This window comes from Pseudonaja textilis, chromosome 2 (genome assembly GCF_049901715.1).
Source record: "Pseudonaja textilis isolate UNSWEBS1 chromosome 2, rPseTex1.2, whole genome shotgun sequence".
Lineage (NCBI taxonomy): Eukaryota > Metazoa > Chordata > Lepidosauria > Squamata > Elapidae > Pseudonaja > Pseudonaja textilis.
Window position 1 is genome coordinate 214495079 of NC_141991.1, and position 11355 is coordinate 214506433.

The following is an 11355-nucleotide window of genomic DNA, read 5'->3' on the forward strand; positions in this document are numbered from 1 at the left end:
ATGTGAACTTTGACTTGGGAAAATATGAACTTTCCTGTAATAAAGATGTTATGTCCTGAGAACTCTAGGAGTTCTCACTCAGGTCCACTCACTTTGTGTGGGCGTTCTTCCCCCTTTCCTCATTGGTTGGTTCTCCCCAGCAGCCAGCTATAAAAGCAGGCTGCGGGGTCCAACCAGTTGCTGATTGCTGCGAGCCAGTTCCAGGCGTGGCTAGCACGGTCAGCCCTTTATTGTTATAATAAAGTATTGTTGCACTCATGCTCTGGTTCAGCCTCTCATTGCTCAAACTTAACACTGGCGACGAGGATGGGATAGCTACCAGAAGCACCATGCAACCGCTGAGTCACTAGCCGCCGATCCGCAGCCCAGAGAGAGCGATCGGCCGGCGATAAGAGAAACGCTGATCCGCAGCCAGAGAGAGCGGTCAGCAAACAAAAAGAGCAAACAAAAAGAGCAAATGCTGATCCGCTGACAGAGAAAGCGGCCAGCAAGCGATAAGAAGCAAACGCTGATCCGCAGCCAGAGAGAGCGGTCAGAATCGAAAGTTAGAAGCGTCTGTAGCCGCTTGTTAGCCCAGCTACAGGGAAAGTGAAGCGCTGCGAACCGCAGCCGCTCAGTATCAGGCGCGAAATTCAAACGGTTGTCATTTGAATTTCAAACCTAAAAGGTACAGCCCAGCGCTGTAGCCAGTCACTGACGCCCACACAGGCGCGAATCCAAACGCCATCAATGGCTAACAGCCAAACGTGGATAACCCAGAGAGAAAGAGAGGATTGCAAACAGCCTCTCCTGAGCTGAAATCACTTGCCCACCACGGGCACTAAAACATTGTCTGCTGCCCCAGAGAGATTTTTTCCACAGGTTGTTCAACCGGTCCCAGCACCATGAGTTCCAATCCAGTCTTCCCAGCGTTCAAACCAGACGAGGAGAAGTGGGAATCGTATAAGAACCGCTTTAATCATTATATCGATGCAGTTGGTCTGGCGGATGCGGGAGAGCATCGGAAAAAATCGTATTTCCTAATCTACTGTGGAGCCACCGTCTACGATACTGCCGTGGCGCTCGTGGCTCCTCGTGAGTTGAAAAACGTTCCGTGGTCTGAGTTACTTGAAATTCTCACTAACCACTATTCCCCAGGCCCTCACAGATTGCCAGGAGATTCACCTTCCGTATGAGGAAGCAATCGAGCAAGGAGACCATCAATCAATATATGGCCTCTCTCAGAACAGCAGCACTGCATTGTGGGTTTGGAACCTACCTGGAGGACATGCTCCTCGATCAATTAGTCTGCGGGGTCAAGGACCTCCACCTGCAAAGGCGCCTTCTCGCAAAAAAAGACCTCAACCTCGCACAAGCAGTCGAGGAGGCCTTGGCAGCTGAGCTGGCAACAAACTCAGCCACCGAAATCCAGGGCCCAAGTGCCAAGCTGACATCACTTCCAGTCCACTCCGAGGAGGTGGTAGCAGAGGAAACCATCAGTGATGAAAACGAAGTCCACCGCCTATTCAACGACAGACGGCCGCAGGTAGGAGCCAAACAAGAAAACATCGGTCCACCCAAGCACATCACCCTGTGCCTAGCCTGTGGGGGATCTCATCAGGGGGCCACCTGCAAGTTTAAAGGAGCCACCTGCAATAACTGCCATAAAAGGGGACACATCGCGAGAGTCTGCCAAGCCCCCCAAAGCGCAGCACAAAGGCACCTTCCCTCGCACTCGGGACCACAGAGGCAAGTATTGAACTGTCGCACGCACCACCTTGCCAAGCACACTTGCCACACTGTTAGTAAAATTTCTCTCTCCGTTTCCCTAGAAGGTAAACCGTGCCGCATGGAGGTTGACACAGGGTCAGCGCTCTCAATTATCTCGTGGAACACCCTTAAGAGGCTCCAACCAAGCCTATCCACTAGCCGGCTCCAGAGATGCCAGTTTGGCCTGAAGGACTACCAGGGGAAGACCATTCCTATAATCGGCAGAGGCAAGTTTCTTGTCAGTTTTAAAGCTTTTAAAGGTCACCTACCTCTAGTGGTAGTTAACGCAATCTACCCACCTTATTGGGGCTCGATTGGTTTCCCCATCTCGGCCTAGGGCTAACAGGAGTCCATGCTGTCTCAACCTCAGACACTGACTCCTTATTCGCTGATTACTCAGATGTATTCAGCGAAGAGCTGGGGTGTTACAACGGTACCCCCATCTCATTCTCAGTTGACCCCCAAGCAGTCCCAATCAGGCTAAAACCGCGTAGGGTCCCATTTGCTATTCGGCCAAAACTAGATGCGGAATTGGATAAACTATTAAAACAAGGGGTCATTGAGCCAACAGATTTCGCCAAGTGGGAGACGCCCATTGTCACACCCCTCAAAAAAGACGGTAGCCTGAGAATTTGCTCGGACTACAAGACAACAATCAATAAATTTCTACAAGTTAGCGCTTATCCTGTGCCCAACATCCAGCACTTATTACACACATTCGAACCAGGCAGCATTTTTGCTAAATTGGACATGTCTCAAGCATATCAGCAGTTCCCTGTAGATAACCAAACAGCGGAACTCCAGACAATTGTCACTCACAGGGGTGCCTTCCGATGCAAGCGTCTCCAATTTGGCGTAAGTGTTGCCCCTGGTATTTTCAATCCCTCATGGAGCGGATTTTGCAGGGCCTCCCTGGTGTAGTACCCTACTTTGACGACATCTTAGTCTCGGCCAGGGACAGACCCCAACTTTTCCAAAGAGTTCGAGCTGTGTTAGAGAAGTTCAGACAGCATGGCCTCAAGTTGAAAAAAGAAAAATGTGCCATTGCCACTAGACAGGTGGACTTTCTGGGTTATAAAATTGACGCCTCTGGCATTCACCCCTGGAGTCCAAGGTTAAGGCAATCCACGAGGCACCCACTCCAACCTCCAAAACTGAACTACAGGCGTTCTTGGGGCTATTGAACTTTTACGCATCCTTTTTGCCCCATAAAGCATCAGTAGCTGAACCCCTACACAGATTACTGGATAAAAAGTCACCATGGCACTGGGGGCACAAAGAAGACCATGCCTTTCACACCGTCAAATCACTACTCACGTCAGAGGCGGTACTTATTCAATTCGACCCTAACCTCCCTTTAGTACTGGCAGCAGACGCCTCCCCTTTTGGAATTGGGGCGGTACTAAGTCACAGGCTTCCCAATGGCGCCGAGGCTCCCATCGCCTTTTTCTCAGGACGCTCTCTGCTACGGAGCGCAATTACAGCCAGATCGATAAGGAAGCCCTAGCAGCTGTTGCAGCCGTGAAAAAATTTCACAATTCCTTTTGGCCATTTTTTGAGCTGGTCACGGACCACAAACCCCTCCTGGGCCTACTAGCCGGGACAAGCAGACCCCTCAAGTCCTCTCCCCTAGGATGACAAGGTGGACTCTCTTCCTAGCAGCCTACTCCTACAGACTTATACACCGCCCGGGTAAAACACTGTCCCACGCTGACGCACTCAGTCGCTGCCCCTTGCCTGCCCGGCTGAAGACCCTGCTCCTGTCCACGCTATTTTCGAGATCACCCAGTTGGACCTACCCATCACTGCCCTGGACATTGCTGCTAAAACCAAGGCAGACCAAACACTCGCCCAGGTGCTCGACTGGGTGAGGAGGGGTGGCCGGGTGGCAATGTTGATAACAAATTCACACCTTTTAAGACTCGCATGCAGGAGTTGTCAAGTCTGCAGGGCTGTCTACTATGGGGCACTCGAGTGGTCATCCCGGCCTCACTGCATACCCGAGTTCTGGAAGCATTGCACGAGGGACATCCTGGCATCGTGAGAATGAAGGCGTTAGCACGCAGCTACGTGTGGTGGCTGGGTCTAGACGAGGACATTGTCAATTGGGTAAGTTCCTGCAGCATTTGCCAGGAATCCCGTCCTGCTCCCCCCATTGCCACCCCTACTAGATGGGAAAGCACCAGCGCTCCTTGGTCCAGAATTCACATCGACCTGGCCGGCCCTCTGCATGGGAAGATGTTCCTAGTGGTCGTGGACGCCTATTCCAAATGGATTGACGTAGCACAGCTATCCACGACCACCACACTAGCAATCACCAACGTGTTAACATGCCTGTTCGTAACGCACGGGCTACCCGACTCCATTGTCTCCGATAATGGCCCACAGTTCGCATCGACTGAGTTCAGCCGTTTCGCTGCCAACCTGGGTATCCGCCACATTTTCACAGCCCCATTTCATCCTGCCAGTAACGGATTGGCTGAAAGGGCCGTCAGGACCACTAAAGAAGCCCTGGCAAGGTTCAACAAGGATGACTGGCACCACAAACTCTCGCGGTTCCTGATGAGCCAGCACTCAACTCCTTGTTCGGTCACCAATAAGTCCCCAGCTGAGCTCCTGATGGGCAGGCGTCTGAGGACTGTATTGGACAGACTACACCCACAGTACTGCCCTGACTCTCCCTCGCTTCCACATCGGGGTTAGACATTTTATCTTACAGGAGCCAGTTTTCGCGAGGAACTTCGCTGGAGACCCCTGTGGATCCCGGGCGAGATCGTAGCCATCACCGGGCCGCGGTCATATCAGGTCAGACTGGAGGATGGCGCGTCTGGAGAAGGCACATAGACCAACTGCGTGACGCCCAGCACCACCGCCAGCAGGGACCCAGAGGCACAAGACGCAGGGGAGGCTTCATCCTCAGCCTCACATCCACATCACGCCCGGCGATCAGTTCACACCTACAGCCGGTTCCGAAAGCCCGAACACAGACAGCGGCGCCCAGACAGTTGACCAGACCGATCCAGTCTACAGGAGCACACCCCCAGTGATCAACCCTACGAGCCCCGGGCAGACCCAAACCGAGAGGCACACTGGTGACACTTTGCCGACTCTGCCTTCCCAGGCAGACCCCGGACGGACAGACGATGTTCCAGAGCTACGCCGTTCCGGCCGCCAACATAAACCTCCTGCCTACCTCAAAGACTATGCATGTTCGCATCTGGGGGGAAGGGGTATTATGTCCTGAGAACTCTAGGAGTTCTCACTCAGGTCCACTCACTTTGTGTGGGCGTTCTTCCCCCTTTCCTCATTGGTTGGTTCTCCCCAGCAGCCAGCTATAAAAGCAGGCTGCGGGGTCCAACCAGTTGCTGATTGCTGCGAGCCAGTTCCAGGCGTGGCTAGCACGGTCAGCCCTTTATTGTTATAATAAAGTATTGTTGCACTCATGCTCTGGTTCAGCCTCTCATTGCTCAAACTTAACAAAAGAGATTAACAAATAAAGAAGTGTAGAGAAACTGGATGATACTAAAAACATTTAAGGAAGCTGAATGGTGGTAGATAGAATAAGTAATATTTCTTCACAGAACAGATAGTTTCACAATGGTGTTTGATGGCACTATACATTATTTAAACAGGAACTGACTTGAAGGGGCTCTGAAAAGGACGGTAAATGTATGGAAGTGAAAGTTGTTATTGATTATGCTAGTTATAGCAGCTGTGTGTTATCTCCACTTTTGCAAAAGGTGTGACTTCAAATTGAGTTAGAATTTGAACTCAGAATATGTAATGTTAGATAGGCATTACATTCATATTTTGGGAGTTCTCAAAGGATCTGGGCTTATCCAGGTAAGGAGAGACAATCTGATTCAGCAGTTATGGATTCTTTTGATCTTAATTTGTAGAAAAACCAGCATATTTAGAAAGAATCAGTATTGAAGCATGATGTAATGGTTGTCTTTTCTTTTTTAAAACTGAAGCAGAGGAAAAGAAGTCACAAATGAAAAATGTTGTGAACAGGATCAAGAGACTCAATTCCTCAGATATTTTTGTCATTCCAACTCAATTTACATTCAGAGAAAAACATTCAAGGCATAGAACCCAAGAGCACATGCAGATTATTTTTTTCTCCTGTGTATGCTTTTGTGGGACTGATAAAATACTGCTGAACAGTTTAATTGAATGTGGTCTTGAACAGCAACAACAAAATGAGATTTATCTAATTTACTTAGAGTTTTATTGAAAAATCATTCTTCCCTAACATGCAAGCGAAAAAAGAATATATGAATAAATAAACTGAAGAGCAATGCCTGGTAAAGTAATAATAATCCTGCTTGAAATGCAGTCTAAATTTTAAACATTCAACCTCTTGCATCTTTGATGCTCATAGTAAGATATTTATACCTAAAATCACAGAGTTAAACCTATTATTACTTTTAGTCTATTTATACATTTTTTACAAGTAAATGGATTGTAATTGGGGCAATCTCTTATCAGGACCCAACCAAAAAGCAAATAACAAAATTCCACAAAATAATTTCACAAAGCAGATTATACCAATACATTCATAACTGATTCTTAGACCCTGCTTAAACGAGTGAATTGTTATTCGCTGAGCAACAAAACAGACTTTTCTGGCAATAATATAATTTCAGGACCATCAAAACAGCTTTCAACAACATGTTCAGTTACACAAGAATAATTTAAGTTCTGAGCTTACTTGTGTCGATTTAAATCCTGATGTTATGCAATCATAATCTATCTAAAATATAATTGTTTCAAGTATCCATATTACTAAATAACATTTACACATATCTGGAGAAAACACTGCATTACACAATTAAATTTCCTTTGCCCCAGTGCTATTCCTCTGATTTTCTGATTATTGATTAATACAATATCCAGAAAAATCCTTCTAGATCTTTCATTCCAGGTACAACTCTGCTTGTAGTATTTCCGTATAGTGATCTTTACATCCAAAACAGGTCAAATAAAAGATAAAAAGAGTAAAGAACTTATATTACAGCATTGTAGTTATCATTTAAAAGCAAATAATTACATGTTATACGATTATACAATCATCATTTGATACAATTGTGATTAAAGGGTTTTAATGTATACAAACTCATTAGCAGGTATTAATATTACATTCTTTATTTAATACACTACCAACACATCATATAACTATTCTAATGATTAGCATGTTTTGTTTTTATCCATTTAGTGATGTCTGACTCTTTATAGGCAAGTATTCTCCAAGCTACTTTGTCAAGCACAGCTTCTTTCAATTGTTGTATGTTCAACTTTGGGTCAGATTTGATGTTATCAAGTCAGCATGTTCTTTGCTTGCCCCATCTTCTTTGTCCACTAAAATTTCCTAGCATCATTGACAATGGTGGGATTCAAAATTTTTTACTACTGGTTCTGTGGGCATGGCTTGGTGTGCATGGCAGAGGAAGGATACTGTAAAATCTCCAGTCAGAGGTGGCATTTGCCAGTTCTCCGAACTACTCAAAATTTCCGCTACTAGTTCTCCAGAACTGGTCAGAACACCATCTCTGATCATTGCTTTCTTCAGTGAATTTGCATGCATAACATGGCCAAAGTAAATCAGATGTAGTCTTATGATTTTAGCTTCCAGTGATGTGCATAATTAGCATAAGATCATCCAAATTTCACTTACAGTTTTATGGCATTCTTAACAATAAAGTTTCACCTCAATACATGTTTCAAAAACCTAAACAAATGTAGCCTAGATGAAATAGAAATATACTCTGATCCTGACAGTTTGATTTATAAGTAAAGGATTTGATTTAGAGATTTAAATGCTAGGGAGATGAGTTATTTTAATTATTTCTGTGGATACAGGTAGGACTAGCACCAATTATACTTTCTTCCGAGGATGCTATGCCCATTAGTCTTAATATGTTTCATAGCTGGACTTAATCTACACAATCAAAGGCCTTGCAGTAATCAATGGAGTACCATAAATGTATGTCTCCTTGTGGTATCTTCTTGTTCCTTATCCATCTTATGCATCTACTGTCATGTCCTTCTGCCTTTTCTGAAAAGTTTGTTTACATGAGGAATTAGTCAAGCATTTCCATAATTTGCATGGTCTAGGATCTTTATTTTGGAGTATGTAAACACATAAATCTTTTTCAATTTTTTAGGTTTCACTGTCTTGTTTTTTGTATTTAGAGCTGTTAGTACTTTAGAACTGTCAGTCCTACAGGAAAAACAGTTCACAGCTATTTCATCTGTGCATGGTGCCTCCCTATTGACAGATGGTACAAGATATCTAATATCTGATAAAACAATTTTAAGTTATGTTATGGTAAAAAATAGGCTGACATACATTTGTAGGATATAGCATATCCTAAGATCAACAGTGATTTGATTTCTTTATTAACAAAATAAAGAATTAAATTAATAGGATTAAAAAGTATCAGTAGACTTAAATGGTTCTAGTTTAGTCCAGAGGTGGTATTTAACAGGTTCTGACCAGTTCTGGAGAACTGGTAGCAGAAATTTTGAATATTTCGGAGAACCACAAATATCACCTCTGACTGGAGATTTTACAGTATCCTTCCCCTGCCATGCCCATCAAGCCACGCCCACAGAACTGGTAATAAAAAAAATGAATCTTACCAATGGTTTAGTCTCATTAGAAGATACTAAATAACTACACACAGAAATGTGCCTAAAAAGTATGTATGGAAAACAATAACTTGTATCCACTGATGATAATATATCTAATAATATATCATTGCAGTCTTTCACATCCAACACTAATCAAATTGTGAGGAACTACTGGGCTAAGAGGCTGTAATATATAACATTTTGCCAGCTACTGGCCGGCATTTTTAGAAACAGAAGTGATTGTTCTATAGTGCATTTCTTGCAGTGCATAGGAACTGAGTAGGAATTGACTGAGCTTGTATATAACAGACCTTTTCTCTGCTCCTGCACCTGGTCTTTAGTACATCTTGCCTCCCATCCCCCTTCCTCAGTAAGGTCAGCTCCAATTCCTTTGATTGTTGCAAGAGCTTAAAGACCTGGCTCTGCCAGTTGGCTTGGAGCTCCAATGTGGGGTGGAGAGTGGGTTCATATTGGAGAGGTTGATAGATTTTAAAACAGACCCAGCCATCCCCTTTGTCATCCCACTCTATCCCTACCCATCTTTTAGTTAGGAGTAAGTATTAGTTTATAGTATTTTATTTGTATTATCTATGGAGATTCCCAGTCATCCAGGTCATGGTTGCCCCAGAGGTGTGTTTTTCAAGAGGCCATTGGACTTTCTGGTTTTTCTTTGAAGACTTTTCACTTCTTATCCAAGAAACTTCTTCAGCTCTGACTGGATGTTGGGGAATAGAAGAATTTATACTCCTTGCAAACAGCTGGTCATTTGCATTCCTTAAGGTCACCTGGACGCTTATCTTATCCCATGGGATGGGAGAAGCTCTGTAGTGGACAAAAAGGCTCTACAGAGAATCATTAAAACTGTGCAGTATATCATCGGGCTCCAGCTACCAGCCCTGGATGACATCTTTGCATCTTGCTGTTTGAGGAAGCCGCACAACATTATCAGAGACTCTTCCCATCCTGCTTACAATCTTTGTGAACTGTTGCCTTCTGGCAGAAGATACAGAACAATTAAAACTTGGACCACACGTTTTCTGAACAGTTTTTACCCCAGAGCTATAATTGCACTTAACAATGAACTTAAGGACCACCATCAGTGAGCTGTTGGACAGTATTACTTGGTCTGTTGTGTGGATGCTTGTGTGTTTTTAGTGGGTGGAGAACCTTGGCAGGTGGAGGCATGTTTTAGGGATTGTCATGTGTGTGTACATGTTGGGTCTGGTCTCTGGCTGTTATGTAAATTTCATTGTATGTATACTGTGTATATATGTACAATGACAATAAAGAATTCAATTCAATCTGTGTTGTCAGGGTCACCTGACTGGTGCAAATGGGTGTGGAGCCTTTGTGGAACTGTTGTTGTGGACTGGAGATAGATGATGTCATATCGTCCCCCCTTTGTTGAGAGAAAGCTGTTCATTTTTTGACATAGATGGCTTCCTTGACCCCTCTTTTAAACTAGCAGTCTTCTCTGTCCAAAATTTGGACTTTGCTGTCTTCAAAAGAGTGGCCTTTGCCTTTTAAATTGGATGAACTGCTGAATGTTTGTTCTCCTTTATTTGTATTGTTTATAGCAGAGGTGTCAAAATCACATCATCACAGAAGTGTCACGTGACTATCAGGACTTTTTCCCCCTTCGCTAAACCATGCATGCATCATGTGCATGGCTAGCACATGATGCATCTGACCTGTGGGCTGTGAGTTTGACAGCCCTGGTTTATAGGTTTTGTATAATTTTATCTTTTTAACACTGTAAGTGGTAAGAGGGCAGCCATTTATAATACAATTCATTAATAAATTTTATTATAAATTTAAATATATATATGCAGCAGATTTTTTTTTTTTATTTCTGGTGAAGAAGCAACCATGAGTCTCAGCAGGGGTGGGATGTTACCAGTTCGCCCTGGTTCTATAGAACTGGCAGCTGCGAAGAGCAGCTGACACGAACCAGTTCGGTGTTTGGCCCAACTGCCTGCCCAGGCTCTAGGCTGCCCTTTGTACCCTGCTTTTCCCTCTTTGGCTGCTTTGCACAGCATAGCTGAGGTTGAAAAAGCAGGAAACAAGAGGATTTTCAAATGCTACGCACCTGCACCCAGCGCTTGTCAGCTGTCAGGGCGGCACAGCTAATGATTTCTTGCAAACGCTGCACACACGCATGTTACGATTGTCTGCACTTCAGAAAACTGGCAAATCGCTCCACTGGCTGGCCCCTCCCCTCCCCACCAACTTACTCCTTACCTGGCATGTGAGACATCCAACTTCTCTGGCTTGGTAAGCTGCTATTTTTCCTTTTTTTCCCCTCAAACATCCGCTGTTCTGCTCTGCCAGGAGATTTAGATTAGCTAGAAAGAAGGAAATCCTTGGATTTCTTGCTTTTTAGCTAATCTAAAAGCAGAGCTAATCTTCCTTAGGACTGAAGTGTTGGGCTCCATTTAGTGCTGATACATAAACTGAGCCCGTCAGCACGTTTGCAAGAGCCGCTGAAGCCTGACACTATATACCTCCGGGATTGTTTAGCCACGTCAGACTCATTATCGGCAGAGCAGGATGGTTGACGGTGATGAGAGGGGGAATCCAGGAAACCCCCTGTCCTTTTGCAGCTTTTGGAATCGACTGTAGTGCTACAGCAGATGATGGGGAGGGAATCTGGGTATATAGTTTACTCGCAAGTAGGTGGGGTTCCGGAAGATAGATTGCAGAGATAGGAAACAATGGGCATATTAGGTATAACCGGATGGTAACCTGGACAGTAAATAAGGGGCTAATTAGGGGTGAGTACAGGAGATAGGAACATTTAGGTGGATGTGTTTATACCTTTAAATAGCATTAGAAGGCAGAAGCTTCCAGCACTAATCTAGACCGGATTATATGCCGTTCTTTCTGGATGGGAAGTTTCTTGTTTGACATTAAACACCTTGAAACACCTTTCTGCTATTGTATAGTGGTTTGTGTGCAAATCTGTGAGCT